Genomic DNA, 9201 nt, shown 5'->3' with positions numbered 1-9201 from the left:
GACAGAGGTTCAAGGCCAAAGAGGTAGAGGAAGACCTAGGAAGACCTTGGAAAAGACTCTATGAAAAAACTTAAAGTACTTGGATCTAACGGAATACGTGACACAGAACTGAGCGCAATGGTGTTCTAGGATTCGTACAGCCAACTCCACTTAGTGGGAAAAGGCTTTGTAGTTGTATTACCCTGCTTCTTATTCAGCTTAGTCCTTAAAGTTAGTCCAATCCGAGGTAGTCCTGGGCAACAAATGCATCTAAAATTTCGAGTTCCCCAAATTTTCGAAGTTGGGGCAATCTCAACTTGGACCATTGGACTCTCACTTCAACGGGGTAATGCTAGGTAGAGTAAGTTTTGTAAACTAAATGACATGGAAGTTGATAATTAGATTATTACTTAAGTGTTGATTAACGTGTTTATTTATAAATTTAGTCTACCTAGCATTGCTTTTCATCCCACGCTTTCCCACTTTTGCTTAGCTCCAAAACACTTGGAACTAGAATAACCACAATAAATGGCCCAATGGTAAGGGCGCATACTGCAGCTCCTTGATAAATAAATAAATGTTGGAGGTTCCGGGTTTGATACTCTGAGTTAGTGAGTTTGCTTGATTGTGGCCACAGATAGAGTAAAATTCCCATAGCCTTTTTAGATTCAGAAATGATGAATAATTATGGTTGGCCACCCGTTGTCATCTTTTTAGACCAACTCCAATGGTTGTGTAACATCTCACATCGTCCAGGGGAGTGAATCATGTAAGTCTTATATGTATATTCTCATCTCTACTTAGCACGAGGCCTTTTGGGAGCTCACTGGCTTCGGGTTCCGTAGGAACTCTAAAGTTAAGTGTGTAGCGCGCGAGAGCAATCTCAGAATGGATGACCCATTGGAAAGTTCTCGTGTGAGTTCCCAGAAACAAAACCGTAAGGGCGTGGTCGGGGCCCAAAGCGAACAATATCGTGCTACGATGGATTCGAGCCGGGGATGTGGTGGGGGCCTGGGTCGAGATGTAACAGGTAGGCTAAAAGTCAAATTACCCCCCAAAATTTTCTCTCAAATCCAATCCAACCCAAGGAGAAAATTTGAGCTAAATGCTAAATCAAGGCCAAATTCCCCCCAAAATTTAGCCTAGAAATCGGAGTGGACTTCACTCAATATTTATCGGAATTTAATTTTTTTTAGATTAAAATGTTCATAAAATTAATTTACGATAGTCTACATATTTATTTAAAAAAAAATTAATTTAACAAAAAAAATAGCCTAAGTTCATTCTTTAATAATCCTAAGCTAAAATTTTAAGTTAGAACGGTTAGAGCAGAAAAACTATTTCTAGATTAAAGGCTAAATTTTAAAATATTTGACTTTTAGTCCAACCATTAGAGATGGTCTTAAATAAAAATAAAAAAATAAAAAAAATAAAAAAAATAAAAAAACCTAGAGCTAGAAAAACAGTTCCCAAGAAAAAATGAGCAACGCCAGAAGGGCCCTTCTATCCCCAAATCCGTTAGTTGAAAACCCCGCCCAAACCCCGCGCCAGAAAGTTCCCCAAATTTCTTACCAGTCTCCGCTCGTCTCAACGATTCGAGCAGCACCTCCAACCCACAACTCAAGCTCTCCGTCCTCCGCTTCACACTAGGTATCTCTCTCTCTAGATTGAGATTTTGAATGTGATTGGTTGATGGGGTTGTGTAGGAATCCTTGGGTTGGACGAGTCCTACTTACCAGATGGATTGGATACGGGTTCGGTTCGCTTTTGATTTTAAACCATTTTGTTGGCTCAACTGCAACCCCAGTATAGCTTGTAAGAGAACGAAACGATTTTTCATGTGTTAATTTTGTTTCAGTTTGTGTTGGATTTTATGTTAATTTCTGTGGGTTTGTTTTGTTTTCGGTTTTCGTATAGAGGACGGAAGCTTTGGATCTGTCTTTGACTGCATTCTCGTAGCACTTCCCTACAACAACAACAAAAAAATATTTTTCCACTAAGTGGGATTGGCTATATATTCGTTCTGGATTTATTTTCATAAGGATTCGACGTAACCTAGGAATGCCGGCTGTCGACTACCTAACACTCTCCTCCTCCTTCCTTATCCAGACTTGGGACTGGCAATGTAAGATAAACTTAGGCGCAGTTTCCGTAGCACTTCCTTATCTTGGAAAATTTCTCAAGGTATAATTTCCAAGCCCCTTATAAACTCCATTTGATTAGATGTCGATGTGCACAAAACTCGTAAAAATGCAAAGCGGCTTAAAGTGATATTCGATGCATGAGCCCTTATGGTGTGCTTTGGATGAGGGACTTTAAAGTTCCATGGAACTTTGGCTAAATTTGTTAAGAATGCACCACAAAAATTACAAGGAGACACTTAAAAATGACTAGATGCAATAAGTTTAAGAGAAATTTCAAATGACTCGTTGAAAGGTGTCATTTTAAAAGTCCATGTAGCGCAGTTGTTGTGTTTTTGTAGTGCTCGAATAGTTCATTGGTGGTGTCCGTGTAACTTTTTATAATTGAGTTTATAGTACATTGGTACTTTGAAAGTCCGTCATCCAAGCATTGGGTTAATCCATTTTACTTTTTAATATGAAAGAACATACGTGATTTTCAACGGCTGAATCGTTTGTCACAAGAACGATAGATGTGACAAACCAATACTAGTGCGCACACACGATCTTTGCAGATGAGCAAAGCCACACAACGCCATAGCAAGAGAACGAAACCACATAAAATCACCGTTGAAAAACGATCTTTGAATTCCCATCATTTCGAAATTTCTAGTAGCATCAATACTCAGTTCAAATCTACGTAAATTGCTAAAGAAAATATGATACCCAAATTGGCTATTTATCATAATATCATAGTCCTTGTTGTGATGCTGCTGCCGGTGCCTCCAACTAGGTCTGACATTCGTGTCATGTTTTTCGTATTTATATCATTTTCGTGACATATTTGATATTATAATAAATCGTGTCGTGTAACGCTTGTTAAAATAAACAGGTAATATGATCCGATTCAATATTGACCCGTTAATATTAAATGGATAATATGATCCTACTTGTTATTTGTTAAGGAAAAAATATTTTAAACCAATAAATAATCAAATGAAAAACGTAATACTAGATACTACATTGTCACATAAATTCTATAAATACTAAAACCCGGTTGCACTGTTCATAAGCACAGTGAAATGACTGAAAATGCCCCTGTTTTAGTGTTCAGATTGATCTTTGTTTTCCTCATAAGCACAGTAAAATTACGAAACTACCCATGTTAACACGTGTATCTGTGTTGTGCGCTGTCGTTCCTCCGTATCCCGGTGGTTTTTGGAATTCGACATCAATTGTTTTCCCAGCATGGAACGAATGGACTGGCCCCAATCTCCTCCACCTCTTCTTTCCCGCTCCAGTGCTCCATTTTGGATAGCCATTCCTCCTCTTTCAACGAGATTCTCTTCAGTTAAAAATAAATAAATAAATAAACCACCGCCAACCCTAAACCAATTCACCCAAATCCGGCGACTAGCTCCACAGCACACGCGAGAACCGCGACGCACCACCAGTCCATCCGCGCATTTTCCATAACCCTATTTACGGAAGGTAAGCAATTTATCTTCTGGTGATTTTTCTAGGGATCCAAGGATTGAAAATACAGAGTTTTTGTTTCTCAATTGATTCAAAGCATAGCATTAGAAAAAATATGTAACTATTGGGGGTTTTTTGTTCAAATTTTTCAGATTTTGAGGGTTTTGTATCCAGGCTCAAACGTTGTTCGTCGCCTTTCAAATCCCTCTATGCTCACGGTAAGCAATTTAAACTTCTGTGGTTATTGAAATACGTTTGATTATATGGGCATTGAATTTAGTATTCTAGGTTATTGAATTTGAATAACTGTTGTTGGGGTTATTAAATCAGCACAAGAGTCAATTTGGTATTCTGGTTTATTTGGCATTTGAGTCTGCATTGGAATTTGAATTCCTCATCTCTAAGTTATTCAAAAAACAATCCTATCGTATGGAATATCCAGTTTATTCGATGTTTATTTTCTGATTTATTTGTTATTCCGCTTAAATTTCATGGCTGTATTTTTTTAATAGCTATGCAGTGGAATGGACGAGAATGTTCTGGGTTCCAGTGCTGAACTCTTTTTTGCTCCAATTGATGCTTCTTTTGCTGATGATGCACCTCTTCTACCTTCTGGTTTATGCATCATTCCTTTTGATTACGGGAAGGTTAGCCTCTAAACTAAATCCCATTCCCAAGTGATGTTATATGACAGCTTTTATACCGGCACTATGTCTTTAAAGGAAATCTTCATTAGCGCTCTGAAAAATGTTTGCGGAAGCTTCCTGTCCGAATCGTACCATGGACTCTGTTGGTTCTTTTATGATTGTATTTTATTGTTTTTTTTTTTTTTTTAATTTTTTTTTTTTTTTTTTAGGTGCTAAAGTCCAGATTTTAATCTTTTTATAGGGTATGTTCTGTTGGATGCTCAGAGAGATAGGAAACTGCAATTTACTTTTGGATATGCTCTATAACAAACTGCAACTTACATTTGGATTTGATTCTTCACTGATGTGGATGTTGTGATGGGGTTTATTAATTTTCAATATTCTTCAATTCTTTTTAATCTGCAAAAATCAAATTGCCCCTGGAGTTAAATTCACATTGCATTAATATGTATGCTAGAGGACTTTACAGTATGCCATCAAGTTTAGACAGACAACAATGAATGACCAACTTAGGATTAATGCCTCTATTAGTTTATTCAAATTTGATGCTCTCTTATATGGTCGAGAAATATATATAGTTGTCTTATATTTTATAAGAGAAATTAAGTACATTGACAACATCATTCATCCTCTGTGTTTATTTTTAATAATCTGTTTTTCCCGTCATTTTTTTTTTCTGCTATGTAATCTCATTTGGTTTTTGATTCTACTACATGTTTTCATTTTTAATTGCTTTTCTTAATCTATTTTCCCCCCTCAATTTTTGTGCTATGTAATCTCATTTGGTTTTTGATTTTCCGACAGGTTTTCATCTAAAAAGAAAATGCTTGTATAGAATTCTTTTTTTTCCTTGCTCAATCATTATTTTCTTTTTACTACATTTTGAATCTTCCCCCAATGATTTTTTTTAAAAGAAGACCAATTTGGTTCTGCTTCAAACCTGCAATGAGTAAGTTCCTCTGATCTGTGAATTTTAGGGTTTCGGAAAAGGTTATCGGCTAGAAATAGTATGAGATTTTGGGAGTTAATGTTTTGAGAAATAGCTCTGAATTTTTTGTTTTATTTTTGCTGACTTTTGAAGTGGTTGTGGAAACCGGTTCTTTTGAACCAGTTTAATCGGTTTTAGTGATTGTATGTGGAGTGGGTTTTTGAATTTGTTTAGCGTATCTCAAAAGGTCAAGATTATATTTTCCTTCATTTTCTAACTAACCAAACAGAAAATTAGCTCTCTCTCCTTTGTTTGGTTTAACTTTTACAAATTGATACTTTATAAGTTTCTTAAGTTACTTCAACCATTAAGTTTGAAATAATTGAATACTTGAAAGTTGGGTTTCGTTTGATTGTTTGTGCTAATTGAGCTAATCTTTTGTTTTGTAGCAACAAGGAGAAATGAGTCGGCCGGAGGACTCTGAAAGATGATTATTGTTGTTGCTGCTATAGATATGCCGGCGGATCCTTCGGAGGGAGAGTTAGGCTTGGATTGAGAAGTGGGATAATCCTCTGCAATGCTATCAAGAAAGTTCAAATTGGAGCTGTGCCCAAGGTGACCCTGATCCTTTGATCCTTTTCCAAATTCTCTCATTTGTGGATGTTATTGAATGGTATGCATACGGAAGAAATATGGGAACCATTGAAATGTTGAATACTTTGATTTTATGTATTTTTTCAAGGAATGGGAGAACCTTTGAATGAGTATGGTTCCTTAATTGAAGCAATTCATGTTAAGACTGGATCACTATTTCACCTATCGCCAATGAAAATTGTTGTCGACAGTAAGCATTGAAAACTGCCGTTATGTCTAAGATGTTTTTATCTGTAAAAACATTCAGATATGGTGTATCTTAATAACTTTCTCATGACTGCCAAAGAAAATTACTGTGTCGACTAGGCATTGAAAACTGCCATTATTTCTAAGATGTTTTTATCTGCACAAACATTCACATATGGTGTATCTTAATAACTTTCTCATGCTATTTTATTTGATTCTATAATCAAAATTTTGTAGCTTTTAGATTTTGTGGATCTTAGTAAATTAGTAAATTAGGTAGTACAAAGTACTCTTTTGCTTCTTTCATTGAATGTGGGTGAATCATAGTTGCATAAGCAATGATGTAGTTCACAATTGCTAAAAACATTTGGCTTACTACTCTGACAGTTGTGCATCTAATCTTCTGTAGGTCGGCATTATTCATGCTATCAAAAAGCTCCACAGTGATCTTCTAGCTATGGATTAGCGGTTTCACTTATGCATCCGTCCAAGAAATCTGTTGTCAGATAATGCCTGCAGCTCGGGCTTTTCCTTTAGTAAAGCTGATTGATACATTGCAAGACTACCAAGAGAACACGTAAAGTTTTATTGCACCTCATGTGTTTAATAAATTCTTTTAGCTTTCATTTGTTTGCAATGAAACTTTTACTATTGTTTTACACTCATAGAAAATCTCACTATAGGCCTTTTATCTGATTCTGCAGTCAACAAAAAATTTTCATTGAATACATAATGTTTGATGGAGTGACTGATGAAGACCAACATGCATACCTACTCGGTAAAAACTCGGGAAATTGCTAGGGACATTTCAAGTGGTGAGTTCTAATTTTTATGTACTTGCAGAATAGGAGGAACTTCAATCCCTTTTGTGTGTTTCGTATAATACACACACACACACACACACACACACACAAAATAACCTTTGCATTTGTTGTCTCCTTTCCTACAATTCATGAATTAATACCTTTTCATCCAATTGGTATTCTAAGTAAATTCACAACCAGTAATGAAAGCAAAGTAATGAGCTTTTTTTCTTTTCTTAACTATTTTTTTTAGATCATGGAATGCTTTTCTCATCCTGAGATTGTAACCCAATCATAACCCAATCAATAAGCAAGTGAAACACAGAAGTTCTTCAGAGCAATTCCACCCCTAAAGACTTTGCACTAACACCCAGCTCATTTATCCACTCAAGTAAACAGTAATAGATCCCAGTAAACAGTAATAAGCCAAAGCATCTCCACCCCTAACAAAAAAAATAACCTAGTCAATTTTATAAAAATATTATTAATTTTTATTATAAAATAATAATTTGGTTTTTTTAATTTCTGACTTCTTTTCTCTGACTCCCTTACTCCCATCTTCTTCTTCTTCTTCTTCTTCTTATTCTTCCCACTTTTCCCACTTTTTTCTTCTCTATGTACACCATCTTCTTCTTCTTCTTCTTCCTTTTTTTCTTCTCTTTGTACACCACGCCGTCGAATCTACCCTATTCTGAACATGGACACCCACCATCCTGGACCTGCGCACACCGTAAACCCCCAAAAATCAACACCTACATATTAAAAAAATCATCGAAAATATACAAAACAGAAAAAAAATTCCAATTGCAGGAAGATCCGAGTTAATCAACCGATCAACGACGATCCAAGTTGCAGAAAGATCACGATTTGGAAGGGGGACATGGTGTTGAATATATGGATTTATCAAGGGAAGGGGTTTGATGGGGTTCCAGGGATCGGGATGGGGTTCCAGATGAGAGAGACTTTAGCCATGATGTTAGCAAGGCGTCAGATGAGCCGTCTCCTTCCTCTGTCGATTTTAGGCCAGCCTGTGGAGTGGCTTGGGCTGGGTGCCAGTCTATTCCACGGGCTGGAGTGGATTGGCTGAGTCTCAGCTTGTTTTTTTCATTGGGTGCCGGCCTCTTTTGCTTCCAGTGGAAATGCTCTCGCATGTTAGTTTTGATCCATTTCTAAAAATCCCATGCATGGTACAAGAAAAACATCTCTTTAGCAGCAAAGAAGAAGGAAGAGTGAAGCACTGAACAACAATGTGAAAAGTTGGGACATAGAAAACAAGATATTTTTCGTGTATTATAACCATATGGATGTAAATAAGATAATTTTTACGTATGATTTGTTCTTTATAGAACATAGGGATGTAAATGGATTTTGATATGGATGTAAATAATTTTTTACAAGTTTCACACATTTAACAAAGTTTTAAAACACGCGGCATCACGGGGCTCTTTTGCTCGTATTACTTCAAAACATAAAATTACTTTTGTCTTTCAAGTATTTTATACCTCTAAATAAGAGCCTAATGAAAAAAATTACTACATTACTACAAAATATCAAATGTTCAAGAATATGCAAACTGAAAAGAGTTCAAGGTTGTAAAGCCTTTCTCAAAAGTTAGAACCTTGCCAATGAGACTCAAAACTTGCATTTTTGTGGAGATGTCAACTCTGCCATTACAACAATTGCATAAACCATAGATTTAAATTTAATCATTAACTGTCGTTTACGTTTACGCTCTATTCTTCTCACCCATTTTTTTTTTTTTTTTCTTCTTCAGATTGTTCTCTTTCGAAAGCATGATCTTTTAGCAGATGCAGGAAGATGAACAGTTCTGATCGTTGGTATCACGTTCAGATTTTTATGGCTAGTGAAAATATTGCTCGAAGTTTATAAAGTCTTTAGAAACTATATAACACGACTTATATTTCAGTTAACCGTAAACATTGGAAAGTGATATCAACCTTCCGAACCGTTCATTTTTCTGCACCGCTAAAAGATCATGTTTTCAAAAAACAAAATTTAAAAAACGAAATCCAATGAAAAGAATAGAGCATAAATGACAATCAACAATTAAATATAAAGTTAGGGTTTATGGGTTTTGGTGTTGGATTTCGGAATTGAGCCATTCAAGAAAGTTGTAAAACTTGTCTTTACGAGTGCTTATATATATATATTTTTTTTTTTCACTTTTTTACATTTTTCACGCTTGTACATTAATTTTTATTAATTTTGCACTCAAACAAAAAAATGAGCAGTTGCATATTTTTTAACATTCGCGGTCATGAGCATTTGCCTAATGAATTTTTATTAATTTTGCAATCACAAGCGTTTGAATATTTTTTAACATTTTTCACACTTGTAAATGAATTATTTAATGTGCTTTGGTATTTTTAAATTGCTTTGTATTTTTA

At 35.6% G+C, this 9201-nt stretch overlaps 1 long non-coding RNA gene across 4 annotated transcripts; it reads left to right on the top strand.

Moving 5' to 3' along the window:
• The first annotated feature begins 3293 nt into the window (after positions 1 to 3293).
• LOC125480843 lies at positions 3294 to 8744 on the top strand. 4 transcript variants are annotated; one of them, XR_007261111.1, is made up of 7 exons: positions 3296 to 3590; positions 3728 to 3793; positions 4088 to 4222; positions 5600 to 5765; positions 6400 to 6567; positions 6695 to 6805; positions 8568 to 8744. It is a non-coding gene; the product is annotated as an uncharacterized LOC125480843 (long non-coding RNA). The 4 variants fall into 4 exon arrangements; XR_007261110.1 differs by lacking the exon at positions 8568 to 8744 and adding an exon at positions 7604 to 8198; XR_007261112.1 differs by lacking the exon at positions 8568 to 8744 and having other exon boundaries at positions 3294 to 3590; positions 5600 to 5823; positions 6695 to 7045.
• The last annotated feature ends 457 nt before the right edge of the window (positions 8745 to 9201 follow it).

Source organism: the organism of the source record quoted next, unplaced genomic scaffold, assembly GCF_019419815.1.
Source record: "Pyrus x bretschneideri cultivar Hongxiangsu unplaced genomic scaffold, Pyrus_bretschneideri_v1 Contig36, whole genome shotgun sequence".
Classification (NCBI taxonomy): domain Eukaryota; kingdom Viridiplantae; phylum Streptophyta; class Magnoliopsida; order Rosales; family Rosaceae; genus Pyrus; species Pyrus x bretschneideri.
Note: the sequence above shows the minus strand (reverse complement) of the source record. Positions and strands in the feature narration are given on the sequence as shown.